General features: G+C 34.0%; 1 pseudogene; it reads left to right on the forward strand.

Moving 5' to 3' along the window:
* LOC114492056 overlaps positions 1–12,521 on the forward strand; it is a 63,829-nt pseudogene extending 51,308 nt beyond the window's left edge.
* The last annotated feature ends 738 nt before the right edge of the window (positions 12,522–13,259 follow it).

Consider the following 13,259-nt stretch of genomic DNA (forward strand, 5'->3'; position numbering starts at 1 on the left):
AACCATTTCTTTATCTATAATTTACAACATTTCATTTTAGAGATCATATCAATCCTTTCTAATATTTTTTCTTCTGATGTTTTCACATTTTTGCTAAATGCAATACTAACATGTAATAGATTATAAGTATGAAAAATAAGTGAAATGAAAATAAGAATATGTTGGCAGTTATGAATCAGAGAAGAAAAGTAAAATATTCATGAAACAACAAAAATACTTATGATTAAGTTACTCACTCTTTATACATATTATAAATCCCTTGAAAGTTTGCGAGTGATTCCATTCAGAATCTTTTTTGCTTTGCTTTGAGTACTGATGAAGTCATTTGACTTAAGGGAAAACATCGAGCTAAGTTTTACCAAAAAAAAATGGTATTTAAATAGTTTAAATGATTCAAGGCTCTAGTAATCCAGTTGTGTGAAAAACAGGCAAGTTAAAGGCATCTGCAGAAATAAAATTCAACATACTTTTTAAGCAGATAATTTTATTGTACAAAACTATTTACAAAATAGTTTATACTTTCAAGCATTTAAAGCTCTTACTATATATACTTCAAAAGAAAAGATAAAATTTTCCTTAAGCACACATTGTTACACTTCAGTGCATTTCAGCTCATTTATAGTTTCAGCATTTTTGGTTCGGCACATCTATAGGTTCAGCATTTTTGTTATCCCCAAACTTCTCTTTTCCCCTTTATACACTCTTGCTTACCTTATTACTTAGGTTCATGAATCAGATAGGAAAAAAAGAAATCATTCTCATAAAAGCATTTCTTATGGAGTTCCTGGAGGGAAAAATGAGTAATTTTCCTTGGTCCATTTTTTACGTCTAAAATTCTAGATACTATATGAACCAAAGAATGTTTGCCACCAGATTTAGCTCCTCTGTAGTTTAGAAGTATTTAGTTGTCATTTATTCAATTGGGGAAGCATGTGCTCATTGTTTGATAAACTTTGATAAAGCATTATGTTTTCTGTAATTTCTTCCCTTTAAAAGCATTGAAGGTAGCATAAAAAGATATGTGAAATACTTTAATTTACAACTAATAGTGTGCAAAATTTCAGAAGGTAGAGATGTCTAAGTCCATAAACAGGAATAGAGTGGAAGAGACATATTGATTGATGTTATATTTTTACGTTCATGCATGTATCACAGTCATGCTTGTGAAATATCACTATATAAAACTGAAATATATTTTTCAACAAATATAGGCTAAGACATTTTAAATAACAACACATTGTATGAGTTTAATTGGCAGAATTATTTTATTCCCTAGTAATATATAACATAATGGATATAATGACAAGTGTTTTGAAATAAATGAACTATAGTGCATCTTGGACTTACTAATTACATTGAGCAGATACTCAATATATGTGCTTATTTTTATCTTTTTGATGTATTGCTTATTTTAGAATCCTTCAGAAGTTGTTTTATTTATCTTTTTTATATAAAATGTATTTTCCATTTATAGAAAGCAACTTTAGTAATATGTCTGTTCATTTATATGATAATTGGATTCATCAAATTCTTTCCCCAATTATTTTTCTCTACTAAATTACTTGGATTTTGAAAATGACATCAATATTGCCACTCTTGCTCCCTATTTTCTTGCATTTGCCTGAATATCTATTATCTTACACGTTTTTGACATATAGTGCTATATTTTAAGAGATTTTCCTGTATATAAGGCATAGAAAAGCTTATTTTATATCAACATTGAAATTGGTTTGGTAAGATTAATTTACATTTAGTATACACACATAAATATGCATATAACACATGTATACATACATGACTTACCTCTTTTATATTAGTTCATTTTAGAAATTAATGTTCACTCTGTTGTATTTTCTTCTACTTTTTGTTTATTTTTATTATTATGTTTTAATCCTCACCTGAGTGATGCAGATCCCAGCTCGTGGGGTCTGCATCATTATGGATGAAATGAGACATTCACACAGACGACTGAATCTGGTGGAGGAAAAGGGACAGCATGGCTTTTCTCTCAAGGGGAGCAAAAGCCTCGACCTCCGCAATGATAGGCCTTTATTGGGTTTCTCCCCCCTTTACAAGATGGTCCTCATTTACTATGCACAGATTCGTTTTAGGTGGTTACCTTTTACAGAAAACAAAGGTGCCAATGGTACTAATCACATCACAGAAGAGGGATATTTGCAAATGAAAAGGCAAAAGTAGTTGGACCAGTTACACTCATCCTTGGAAGGTTTAGTATGGTTTTTAGGAAGTTGCTTTGCAGTAAATGTCCTTAATTTAGGGTGAGGGAGTTTTTTAGCAAGAGCAAGACTCAAAGGGGCCTAGGCACATTGCAGGCCTGATTCCCTCCATAAGATAACCTATCCATGGGTGTGGGTCCTGTGCATCTCTGAGCTGGGCTCACTCCACACAGAACAGTCTACACCTGAGGATATGTTTATTAATTTTAGAGGGAGAAGAAGGGACAGAGAGAGAAACATCAATGTAAGAGAGAAACATCAATCAATTGTCCCTTATGCATGCCCTGACCGGGGATCAACACACATCCTAAATATGTGCCCTAATGAGGAATCCAACCTGAAACCATTCTGTGTATGGGACAGCACTCCAACCAACTGAACCACTTCACCAGGGCCACTTTTTGCTGGTTTAATTTTTATTCATCCTCACTTTTCCCCTAGTTAATTGAAAAGGTCCTTTAAGCCTTTCCACTTGTCAAGTGCTTTTTTTGCCTTACATTCCTTATGGCAATAACCAATTAGAATAATTCCAACATACCTAAATATATCTACTCTATCTGCCCTATAACCAGAGCACTCCATTGTCCTGTGCTTCCCCTACCCAGAACATGACATTGTGTATCTTTATTCACTCCGCTGCCAGGGCTAAAAAAAATCATCTATAATGTTTGTGTTTTTTCCTCAGTTTAACACCCAAATCCCACATTTTGTCAAAATAGTTTGGTAATTTCATTTACAGGCTATTATATTTTCTTTTGCAACTTGACTGTTATTTCAAAGAAACATTTTCAAATAGCAATTCAAGTCTTCCATCCAGGAGAAATATTTACTTTATTACTTACTTTTTTTTTCCCTCAGAGAGAGCACCTGAGCTCTGAAAGTTCTGTATTAGAGATCCCTTTCTTTGTCTTCTTTGTGGATATACTGTCATTTTTCTGGGTTCAGGAATATCTGGTAGGTCATTTCAGGGAAGGTCTCCAATGTCAAGGTGCTACCCTACTCTTGGAAAGGGAGGAATGCTGTCTGAGGGCCCCTTTTCCTGGCAATGGAGTACACATTTTTACTTTAGGCTTCCTCCTTCTGTTTCTGCCTCAAAACACTATTTTTTCATGATTTGAAAGGATAAATATGTGTAAAAGAGTGTAAACAAATTGAAGATGTCAGTAGACAATAATCTGAAAATAAAATTGCCTTCAATGATGTTTTTAATACTATTAGGAAAGACATTTCCCACCTATAACATCTATATTTGGCACTCATGTTGCTCAATGTATAACCAGGCACAGGTATTTGGAAGATTTTTGAATATCCATTTGAAGATTCAACATTTTACCATGAAAATGAATTAATTTCACAGTTAAATATACAGCTAAAACATCAATGCAATGCAAATAGACTTTGATACTTTGTAACAAGTTAAAAAATACCTGTGACTCAGATAGCATAAAATATATGGCCTCTCTGTCATCAGACATGTTATACTTTCTCCACAAGTCAATAATGTATATTTTCTAAACCCTACTTTCCAAATGTTACGTGTAATTCAGATAAAAAATATAACACTTTAATATATCTATGTACTATTATTGAAAATTTTCAGAATTAGCCTTAAAATGTAAATGTATCTGCTTTTATTGATTATAATTGATTGGGTTGTTGCTCTCTCAATGAACTCATTGTGTACTCATATAGTTGTAGAAATGAATTACCAACACTGATACTAATAACTCTGTCATGGAAAATATGCAAGTTTTATCCAAAATTTAATTACTATATGGGTTATTTCTAAGATTCTATATTGTGAAACTCCACTACAATAAACCAAACTGCTAATGTGTATGCATAAAGATTAGTAAACTTAGCATTTCCATTTTACCTGTTATAGTATTTGAAATGTGCATTTTAAATAATGCAGTGTATACCATGATTATCAAATGCATATATTGAACTCAAATTTAATGTAAAATGTCAACTCCGAATATTCCCACAGGAATCTCCTTCTAAATTGATAGCATTAGGAATAAACACACACAATCAATGTTTCTCTTGAATTTTGAAAAACTAAATGGGATAAAAAAGCTTATGAAAAGGTAAAAATACTCCTATTTTCCTCTTTAAGTGGAGAATGATATACCTATTTATGATATGCTGTAAAGGTCTAAATTATATGGCTTCTAGAGATGACAGAAAAATATGAATTTACATTTTAAAATGTAAATAACATAAAATTAGGAGTATTCATTAAATATATGTGATAGAAATTCAAAGCTATATTATGACTTTAAGTGTAAGTGTTGGTAATAAGGTAGATGAGGACTTCCAGTTGATATCAAGGCTTTGGTTCTGTTATGGTTGATTTTATTCTCAGTAAAATTAATATTTGTTTCTTGCTCTCACTGTGCACAGAGATAGCAGACAGTGATGAGTCACGTGAATGTCTTCCTGATTTATTTATCTAACCATAATCAGTATAGCTGGTCACTTGTGCTAGATGACCTATTTGCCATCTAAATATTTATGTTCGCTTTTCCAAATTATTAAGACATATGGGTAGAACATTGTCTTTTATTCTGAAACAAAATAGCAAGAATATGTTCCCAAAATTGGAGTCTGGGTAAGGTACAAAGGTCAAGGGGGTGAGCTGTAAACTCTGTCCTGTTAGTGCACACAGGGCTCTCCCAGGGCACTGCTGGTTTTCAAGCACTTGCTCTCCAGTCTATTCAGCAATGCTGAAGTCAGAGTCTTAACAGGCTTTAACCAGATTTCTTTACCATCTGTATACTCTGAAGATGACATTTTTAACTAAAAAACTTCCTTCCCAATGAATTGGGCTCTGGACATTTGGGAGTTGTTATTCACAGAGAATTGGCCAAAATTTACATCAAATATGTTAGTACAAATTTCTTTTTAAAGTAGAAAATATTTAGAAAAATGTTACTCTTTTAAAGATTTAATTATGTAATAAAAAGTTATAACTGTCTTTTAATTAGATTTCATTAAGTACCCCCAATATGAAATTAATTATAGTAGCCATTGTATAGATTTGGGCAGGTAGTTTAATGCTTTTAACTACTAATTGTGAACTCCAAGGTTGTTGTGAAAATGGACATGTGAAATATCCAACAGAGACCTGGCTATGGATCTCAGCTGAAGCATGGAGAGGACAAGGATCTACCAATGGAAGTATTCCTCCTGAGGTGTTAAACAGCAGTGCTGTTGAGAGCAAATTGGGGGTGGGGGGTGGATATACAGACCCACTGTAGGAGCTTCCATCCATATTGTTAACCCCCAACACCAGTAAGGCATAAGAATTGAATAAAAAAAGAGAAACAATGGATTATTACTGAAGTTAAGGAAATGATATATTATGGGTTGTGATTCAAAGACCCTAATATCTTAAACCAGTGAGCAGGAAATCTGAGGTCAATTTATGAGCATGCAATCATTTTTCCTTTGGGTAAGAGGGAGAGTACTACCAGCCTGAAACTCTGCTGTCATTACTCTTATCCATGGATCAACAGAAGGATTCAGGAAGAACTCATTGTATTTAAACCTAAATAACAATGACATATAAATCAAAGGATCTAAACAACAAAAAATACAAAAATATTTAAAACATTTACCAAAGTATATTAGGTTATTTTTTATTGTTATTCAATTACAATTGTTGCCATTTTTCCCACATTACTTCCCTAAACTACTCACTCCCCACCTTCAATACCCCTCCACTGTCTTTGTCCATGGGTTCTTTATACATGTTCCTTGACTTGACCCTTCCCCTTCCTTATCCCATTCTACCCCTCCTACCTTCCCTCTGGTCACTGTTAGTTTGTTATTTATTTTCATGTCTCTGGTTATATTTTGCTTACTTTTTTGTTTTGTTGATTAGGTTCCACTTATAGGTGAGATGATATGGTATTTGTTTTTCACCACCTGACTAATATCATTTAGCATAGTGCTCTCCAGATCCATTCATTCTGTAACTAAGGGTATGAGCTCCTTCTTTCTTTCTGCAGCATAGTATTCCATTGTGTAAATGTACCACAGTTTTTTGATCCACTCATTTACTGATGGGTGCTTATGCTGTTTCAAGTACCTAGCTATTATAAATAATGCTGCTATGATCATTGCATGACATAGATTCTTTTGAATTGGTGTTTCAGGATTCTTAGAGTATAATCCCAGAAGTGGAATTGCTGGATCAAAAGGCAGTTCCATTTGTAGTTTTTTGAGGAAATTCCATACTGATTTTCACAGTGGCTATATAGTCTGCATTCCCACCACCAGTGTAGCACTTTATCTTAAACAAAAGAAAAGTATACCATGTCCTTGGACAAGAATTTTCAGTGTTATAGAGATTCAAATTCTTCCAAATTATCTGTTTTTAAGTGACAATTAAATGAGCACAACAATTTAGCAACTTTTAAGATGTAGAAAACATCAAAGATTTTGAAAATTAAAAATAGTTCATATATCTCATTTTGCAACAACACTAAGAAAAATAGAATTATTAGAACAGTGGAAACAAGTAAACAAAGTCTATGATTCAAGCCTTTTAGTAAGACCTAGTGGCTAATCTATACATTTTGCTCAATAAAAAATTCTACAACATTTTTGAACTTCAGAAGTGGATTTTAATGTTCTCATGCAAAAAATATATTTGCGATTATATTAAAGAACTAAAATTAGTAAGAGACTAGCTATCAACATATGTAAAACTCACATATACAATTCAATTAAAATAATGCAGTATTGTTAAATAAATAGTTCAACAAAAAAATGAACCTACAGATATACTTAAATTCATATATAATAAAGACTTTATTTTTATTAGTTGGGGAAAGATAGATTGTTTTATAAACATTGTTTATAGAACTAGCCTCTCTCAGAAGAGTGAATTCAGAAGTCATGAGAGAAAAAATGGAAAAAATACCTGCATACAAATAACAAATTACTATATAGTAAGAAATACCATGGAGGATGTATCAAACATCAAGGGAACTAAAAGAATATTGCAACACATATAACCAAGAGATAAATTTTAAACTTGTAACAGATTCAGTGAATCATTAAGGAAAATAAGCCAAGAGAAAATAGCCAAAGATGGAAACAGCAAAGGCACAATAAAGAAAATAGAGATGGTCCTTAAACATTTGAAAATCATCTTAGTCTCATTCAAAACAACATAAATGTTAGTAAAAAGGCAATTAGCAACCATTTCCCCATGTACGGGACTGGAAGAGACAAAAGAGTTCATGATATTTTTGCTGTGAGACTTTGTATAGGTAGAGAAGCTTTCTCAAACATTGTTGCTGGGGGCAATTTGGCAATGTTTAGCCCAAATTTAAATGTTTACTCTTTCTGCCTCTATGTGGTGTACATATATGTATATGAGGGTCAGATGACACCCACCGCAGACTGAAGTATTTGTAGCATGGCTGGGAAGTCTTAACTAATGTCAGCTGTTGCCTTTTTATGGCTCTGGGGGCCCATGAGACAGGGAGAAGGAGGAAAAATATTAAATAAAATGGAAAAAAGTGAATTAGCCACTGCCCCTGAAAAGGAGACCTTTTGAGAATATGTGGATAAAATTTCCAAAGTTCAAACTTAAGAGAAACTAAGGAACTCATAAGTGTATTCAACTGTGCCTGCTTTTTGGACTATCTGGTTTTCAAAAATTCAAATAAGTTAAAAGTAATCTGTCCTTAGTTTTCAGCCTTTTCTAAAGAATAAAAACAATACCTCATCAGAATACAAGGAAAATGTGGTTGCCAGTCATCTTTCCCAATAAATGTGTTCTTTTCCTAGTACATTGATAGACATTTACGAGATGTTGAACAATCAAGCAATACAAAAAATGTAAACTGTAATTATAAAGCAAGTAACTAAAAGGAAGGGCACAAGATATCTTTTGAAATACTTAAGTAAAATAAAGAAACTTTAAACTTAATTTTTATATGCAGAGCAGTTTGAATTGCTCCTTTTTTCTTAATGCTGATGCAGTAAAGCTGTCACCTTCCACAGTACTACATACAAAAGGGTCAGTGTGGGCCTCCCTGTTCTCAGCATCACAGATATGACATCACCATTCTTTAGGTCATCTGAGTTAAGGTCCTAAAGTCATTATTCTCATTACTGTAATCCTCTTGTTTCAGTACTTCATGAATTTATTAGCCTTTAGGTTTAATGATAAAATGACTTTTAGTACTTCATTTATACTAACAGTTCTTGACTTCAGGATATGTCTTTATCACAGTTATGGAAACCGCATCTTTGCACTTTTTAGCTGATATCATGACTTCTTAACAGGAAAATATAAGAATCATTACTTATATAAGGTAAATATTATGTAAATATAGACCTGAGTGTCACAATCCTTCTGACTGTAGCACATACAACCAAAGTACATATACATTCTTCCAATGACCACTGAATGAATAACAAGCCTATAGCACAGAACTTAATTTTCACTAATCTAGTGTGGCAAGGACTTTCCAGATATCATCTTTTATCTACTTTAAGCCAAATGTGAATCCAAAATCCTTTTTTCCCCTCATCTCCACCTGTAATGTCAAAGTCCTGTTTCATGAATCAATAAAATGTCATTCCATCTTCAAAGCTATTGAGAAAAAACAATAAATACATGAAAGAAAAACATTACAAATGCCAATTAATATTGCATTTGCCTCTATTGTTGCCATAATAAATTATCAGAAATTTAGGAGCTTAACATAAGATCAATTTATTATATCATAATTCTGTAGCTCTGAAGCCTTGATTGACTGAGACTGCATCCATCTCCGGGTTTCAAAAAACTGAGATCAAGTTGTGGACAAGGCTGTATTCCTTTGTGGTGTCTCTAATTGTGTATTTGTTTCCAAGCTTATCTTGATTATTGGAAGAATTCCGTGCCCCTGGCTGTAGGACTAAGGTCTATATTTCCTTTCTGGCTGTCAGTTGAGAGAGTTTTTAGTTTCTAGATGCCACCATGTTCCTTTTTTTGTGGGCACTTCATCTTCAAAGCCAGCAACTGTGGGCTATCTTTATCTTGCATTAATTCCACCTACTCTCCTCTAGTGCTTCATCTCTCATCTTTTTCAAGCCCAAGATGATTCTTCATATTTTTAAGAGTGCATATGATTATACTGAGCCAACCTTAATAATACAGGATAATGTCCTTGTGTCAAGGCTCATAAACTTAATATTTTCAAGTTTCATTTTGCCAAAAAATGCAACATATTCATAGATTCCATAGACATCTTTGAGAGACCATTATTTTGACTTCAACAGACATATTCAAGAAAAAAAATGTTAAAAAATATAAAGAAATTAAGTAATGTAATGTACACTAATACACTGGCACCATCAAATATTTCTATGTGTGTTATTCCAACAAGTTGATTTTATGAAACCAGTCCATATTTTAATGGGAAACTTAAAATAGTCTAGTTGAAAATATTTATAACTGTTAAAAATTCATGTTAATATCATTTCACAACTGTTTATTTTGTTTCCTTTAAATTTTATTTATTTGTATTATTTTTAAGACTTTTGATTATCCATCATGCTCTCCCATCCTCTAATAGTTTCCTTCTAAACCTTACCTATTTTTACCTGGCAACTGATTTCTAGTCTTTGTTTATAAATTTATCTTATTCCTTCTAGCCTTCTTAGCACTGCTGAAGCTAGGTACGTCTTCACTAGATTATTAAAAATATTAATTCTATATTTTAATATTGTAGTATTACAAATGTTATCCAAATCACTCAAAAACATTCTTTTAAGCATAGAATTTTTTTTCCAATTTTTGGTTTCTATTTTATTTTGATATTTCTATCAAAATATCCAATATCTATTCACAACTCAACCACTCTTGATTGGTGAGTAAGGACAGAAAAAAAAGGCATGAGTAGCTGAGTCCCTTTTTCTTTCGTCTTTTTAAGTTCATTCTGGAGTCAGTTTGCCTGTAGAGAGGTCCCTTTGCTGTTTGTTGGCTTACCATAAGCTTAGCCCTGTCTCCACAGGCCAGGCCTGAGGATTTCTAGATAGCCTTGTCAGCCTGACTGGCTCTGAAATCCAGCAGTTGGAAAGCTATTCTTCTCATTCCCTCTTATCTCTAATTAAGTTGATAATTGGTCTTCATTAACCATGTTTTTTGTTTATTTTCAATTTAGTGATGAATGTGGGGAGAAAAGAATGGGACTCTACAAACCACTAAATGCACAAATAATCATTGTGGAGAAGAAACAGAACCATAGATTCTTTTAGTACCTTTTCTGTATTCAAACATTGAAATAGGTATTGCATGTGAATTAAAATGTTGAGTCCTAAAAGTGGCATTGGGTGTTAATTACAATATTGTGCATATTTTATTGATGAGGATTTAAATTATTTAGGTAATTTGCCAATAGTCACATACTTAAGAAAAAACAGTGATCAAATGGGAAGCCATCTCTGCTGACATACACACGCACAATGCTATTTTATTGCATCGTCTCCAAGAATTTATGTATATTTTTATTTTGAAGTTTTACAGTAAATAGGCACTATTTTATTCATACAAGCTCACCTTATTATTTTTAACTCAATATATTTTCAAAATTCAGATTATCGTTAATTAGTTTTTTTCTTGTAGACATTAGTCAATTCCTTTTAGATTTGTGCATTGATCAAAGTTATGTTAGTTGTAAACAAGAAAAGAAATGTGGACATTTTAAATGTAAAAATGTAACTTTTGGAGTAGAAATGGGATAATTTGCAGAATCAAAGGCTCTCAATGACAAGATTGATTCAAGCACTTCCGAGACTTTGTATCTCTTTTATTGTGTTTTAAAATTCTGGGATAGAGCACATGATTGACCAAGCCTGAGTCATACATTTTATTACCCTTTGACCTATACCAAAGGTGAGCATGTAAAACAAAATCATGTGCACAAACTTGATCAGTGGAGGCCAATTCATAAGAATGGAAACACAAATCCAGATAAATAATCACTTCAAGAAATGCCTGGTTCCACTGGGATGGGTGGCCACACACAGGCCAACAAGCTGAGGACCAAGACAGTGCTACCTCCTCTCTGCCCAGGCTCAGTTCCCACTTTCTAACTGTGAAAGGACTGGAAGCCAGCCAGCCAGCCAGTGCCACACAGTTGGAATCAGTCAATGAACAGGATTTTGCAGTCAGGAAGTATTTCACAAAGAGCTCCAAAACCTATTTTGAACTCAAAAGTCAATCCTTGAAAAGCAACACTTCCAAGGAGCACCCTGGGGACTCTAATAAGTTCCTCTAGGATGACACCATGTACCTTGCTAGGCCAGCAACTCACCTGTTAGCAGATGTGGGGACGGTAACAAGGGAATCATAAGCTGCAAGCAGCCCAGTACATGCAACAGAGAGTGCCTATGAATCAGACACCATCCACAGGTGTTAGTTTGTGCACCAACCATCCCCCAGCCACTCAGGGACCCATGTTAGTCCTTAAGATGCAGACCCACTGCAAATATCCCACCAAGTACCACATCTAGCAAGCCAAACACAGCAGGTAAAGCAGTACCTTTCTACCACTTTGGCAAATAAACATGCCACCAAGTAAATCCTGAGCCTGCCATGTCCAAACAAATCTGGTGATCATGTCATGCCACAGGTGCCAGGGAGCAGCACACCTAGCAGCCCCGTGACCATGCTCACACTTTACTCCAACTGTGAAAAAGAGGGATTTTCTAAGTTTGAAGAACAAAACAGGGTGAGAGTGAATGTCCAACAATGAATGTACACTCTCAAGCATCATGTGTGGAGATAGATGACGTTATCACTGACATCATTAGACTAGAATCAAATTATATTGAAGAATTCTGAGCTTGAAGCCTTGCAAATGGAAAATATGTTTCCTGTATCCAGAAACATGATTGACGTTTATGGCAAACAAGGACTGCCACCCCCATCAGCAACTCCTGTCCAGCCAACCTTCCCAACATAAACAATGATCTCACAGAGTCTGAAGCCAGAACACTGGCTAAAGAGAAGGAAAAAAAAGTCACAACTAGGTTAAATGAAGAAGATTAAAAATAAATGGACTTGTTAAGAACCAGGTACTTTTATTTCTAAGTCCAATGATCCAGACATACACTGGAGCAAGGGAATCAGGGAATCATTTTAAAAGCATCTGTAGACATATCAGAAAGTTGCAACATGAACAACAAAATGCAAAACTACTTGAAAACTGCCCGAAGAAACTGGAGCATGCAAACAGGCATTTATTTGTTGCTCAGAATATAGGAATTTGAAATGCAGGCTGGAGTGAATGGACTTTGCTTTATTTCATTCACGAGACTCTGCTCTCCAAATTTGGTGAATGAGATTATCAAGCAAGAACCCTCTCTTAAAAATTGCAGCCAACATCTTCAGCATCTAACTTTTACAACAACCCTAGACCTCACAGGCTGCACAGTCACCTTCAACAACAACTTCAGAACCAGGACCAAGACCTACTAAGCCTCGTGTCGTCATGATGGGCTCTAAACTGAAAGACATCCTGATGGATGATAGTGTTTCTGCTGTTGGTGTAACTGATCTACTTCTTTCATCAATGTCCCCTAGAGCTTCAAAAACAAGCAGCCAAAGGAGCAGCATGGGAGAAGCTGATCATGCTTGTTAGCAAAGCTTCCCTGATCTGCTTTCCCACAACTGCTTCTTTCTTGATTTGTAGATTTAATAATTGCCCTGAAGGGGTTTACTGGATAATATTTCTTTAATATAAACATTTTTCATGCTTTATCAATAACCCATATTTTATTTTTAGAATTTTGTGAAAAAGACTTGTATTTTACAACTACAAATGCCTCCAAAGCATTATACAAGAAATGTACAGTATCTGTTAACTCAGTTCACTCAGATGTTGGCTTTCTGAGCAAGAGGATTTTGCATCACAGAAATTTCTGTCTATTCTTATTCAGGGGGAATATGGTTTGAGATTTTTATGCTGTGTCTCTCTTGGAAATTATTGTAAAGTTTAATTGGGAGAA

The sequence above is a fragment of the Phyllostomus discolor genome, chromosome 1 (genome assembly GCF_004126475.2).
Source record: "Phyllostomus discolor isolate MPI-MPIP mPhyDis1 chromosome 1, mPhyDis1.pri.v3, whole genome shotgun sequence".
Lineage (NCBI taxonomy): Eukaryota > Metazoa > Chordata > Mammalia > Chiroptera > Phyllostomidae > Phyllostomus > Phyllostomus discolor.